The sequence below is a fragment of the Triticum dicoccoides genome, chromosome 6B (assembly GCF_002162155.2).
Source record: "Triticum dicoccoides isolate Atlit2015 ecotype Zavitan chromosome 6B, WEW_v2.0, whole genome shotgun sequence".
Lineage (NCBI taxonomy): Eukaryota > Viridiplantae > Streptophyta > Magnoliopsida > Poales > Poaceae > Triticum > Triticum dicoccoides.
In genome coordinates this window covers 32,116,592-32,119,632 of record NC_041391.1, presented here as the reverse complement: position 1 = coordinate 32,119,632, position 3,041 = coordinate 32,116,592, and the positions used below count along the sequence as shown (strand labels likewise).

Genomic DNA, 3,041 nt, shown 5'->3' with positions numbered 1-3,041 from the left:
AAAAAGATTGGATTGTATTATGAGGTACATGTTTGATACAATTGATGTTAAACCCCTAAAATATGTCGCCCGCAAAAAATAAAAATAAAAATATGTATGGCCCCGTTTCAACCCACGGGCAGTTAACTAGTACAAAGTGTAGAAATCATACACTTCCCCAGCGAGTCAAAACTCGTTCCTCCAAAAGACCGGATTATCTGCAAAAGACCGGATCGTTTTCTCCAATGCCGACGTGCGGTCCGGACACGCGTTCTTCCTGGAGCAGCAGCACCAACTCGCACCCTGCACACCAACAACAACCAGAGAAAATCCATATCTTGCATCAGGAGGGTACTCGACCATGTCTGTAACAGCCACAAATTTCTGAAAATCTTATCGGAAGTGCCGTATGAGATACAGGTAAATCATAACTGCATGTATTAAGTATTAACATATGCTTAGTTACAGAAAGTGTTCCCTCCTGTACGTTTTCATCACTATGAACGCCCTGTTTAATAGCTCCTATGCATTGTTTTCAGACGCAGCACACACAAAAATCCCCATGTGTGCTCCAGGGTTGTTTTGCAAATGCTAAGTTGGCGTTCCATCATACAGGATGACCCTTGCAATCAGGCTCAGACACCCACCACAAACCTATAACCCTGTTCCCTCTGTTAATGCAACCAAACTATCTGAAATCGACACCAAATTTAACAGGCGGCAGTTTGAAATCCAAAGAATCCTACACTGTCACCACCAATCATACACACTAAAGCAGGCAGCATAATCTTGCAGACCAACTAACCGAATAGCAACCGGTAAATCTGTACAGCACTACTGAACAAAATGGGTTCAGATTCACACCTTTTTCCGCTAGCCTAGGGCCTGCGGGTTCACCGTTCAAGCCGACAGTCCAGACGCCGGTGGAGGATCCGCTCCCTCCGCCGCCATCCTCCCCTGCTGAGCGCAGATCTGGCCATTCGCGCTCCCTGCTTCCACCATCGATTGCTGCTACTCCACCAGCTGCACTGGCACCAGGTATCTCAGTGGCTCCAGGGGGATTTCACTGTCGTTAACCTCCTATAGCACTGTCGTCCTGACGACGCACAAACCAAAAAGAGGATTCAGTCGCTACAAGAATCCAATCAACGATTCGCACAAACACCCTCAAGCATCTTAGAAACGGCCCCTCACCTGCGAATGGGCTGCATCAGGAATTCCATGGCCGCAACGAGGGCAGCTTACTCGGACTGAATCGTAGAAGTGGGTGTAGTGGATGGACGACGACAGCTTCCTCTGCCGCCAGCTCTGTTCTTGGGGTGAGTGGATGGACTCGGCAGCTCCCACCGCTCGCCGTAGCAATTAACACCTACTGTACCTGGGATGGACGGAAAAGGTACTTTCCTGAACCACGGAACAGGACGTCGGGCAGCTTCCAGGTCCACGGCTCAACTCCAGGAGCGTTACGGCGGCCGTCCGTCCTCCGTTACATGGCCCACCGCCCAGGTTCATTGTCACGCATAACCATTCGCTTACTCGGATAACCTCCCGACCGCACTGGCCCGCAACATTGAATGCATCGTCTCGGATGAACGTAAACGTAGCGACCAGATAACGCGCTCACCTGCGCTCGAGCGCAGAAACTCGGCTTCCCTTCATGTGCCTTTTCTTTCTTTATCTTCCTTCTCTTTCAGTAGGAGACATCAGAGGTCATACAACGCACAGCTGTCTGAAAAACAACTCAGCACGTCAGCTAAATTTCTTGCATAGCTATGGCATGAAAACAAAATTTGTAAAAAAAAAAGAGAGAAAGCCTTCAGGCAAGCATTTGTTTGCAAAATAAAATGGGAGCCTAAAACATTTGAAACTAATATTATGTATGAATATCATGAAAATGAGTTACCAACTTCTCTGAACAGCTAGGTATAGTAGGAAAGCTCATAATCAAGTTGTGATTATTATGACTTCGCGAATATGTACATATTTACTTAACAAACACCCCACATCCAAACAGGAACTGGAATTGGCTTTTACTTGATTCCAATCATAGTTTTAAATAGTCGGCTATAGCTCCGCTATAGCCCGCTATAGCCTTTTCAGCAGGGTGCCGCTAAATAGTCGCCTTCATAAATAGCCGCTATAGCCTGCTTTAGCCTGCTATAGCTGATTTGGAGGTCCGCCGCTATTTTCCATAGCACGCTATTTAAAATATTGATTCCAACTAGAAATTACTGCTTCAGATCCTCTCAAGTTAGCAGATATCATGTTCTGGTACGTGAACCTGATGGTGCAAACACGATTAAGTCTTCTAAAGATGAAACTTCACCACAGCATTACTCTCCGAGGATAAGTATCCTGTTTGGCGGATGATTTCTTGTCTTTTGCTTTCCAGTGGTGTTGTCGTTAGGAAGGCCAATCAGGATAATGCCGTTAGATTTTACCGGCATGCTGTTAAGTGTTAACTGCAGTGAGGGACTGCCGTTAGATTTTACCGGCATGCTGAAGCATGCCTTTTTTTCAGGTCTTGTACTAGGCGTCCACACGCCAATTTGACTGTGGTAAGATTTTGTCATCGAAAATGAAATCCACTCGTATGGCTATACGAAATAATGATAAATACAAGTATATCGAGCTTGAACTACTTTAATACTCTTTCTCATGCGAGATTTATTATTATTCATGACCTTTACAAGGGAATGGTAGCCTCATACATAAGTTGGTCAACTAACGGGATGACATGACAGACAACAAAGCAAACTACGCAGATTTATCTTTTCCTTTATATCCCTGTGACCACTGACTGCAGCAAGCAAAGAACCTGATGATGGGTCCTGATGTGCAGAAGCAAAGAATTCACAGCTTTAGCTTTTGAGAGGGAAAGCAAAGAGAAAAAGCAAAGCATACGCATGGAAAGCAGGTAATGTATATGCATAGGCATGGGCCGATGTTTCCCATACTATCTAGCTAACCTTGTATCCATTCCTCGATATGCGAGGGCGTGCAACTTTCAGTTTGCTTCTGTGGCGTATGAAGGCTTGTGCCACCGCAGCAATTAACCAAGG

At 45.6% G+C, this 3,041-nt stretch overlaps 1 long non-coding RNA gene across 1 annotated transcript; it reads right to left on the bottom strand.

Annotated features, from left to right (window-relative positions):
• Window positions 1–26: 26 nt before the first annotated feature.
• On the bottom strand, window positions 27–1,380 carry LOC119326410. The gene is made up of 3 exons (XR_005157973.1): window positions 1,174–1,380; window positions 844–1,075; window positions 27–282 (listed from the first exon to the last, which is right to left on the bottom strand). It is a non-coding gene; the product is annotated as an uncharacterized LOC119326410 (long non-coding RNA).
• Between the last annotated feature and the right edge of the window lie 1,661 nt (window positions 1,381–3,041).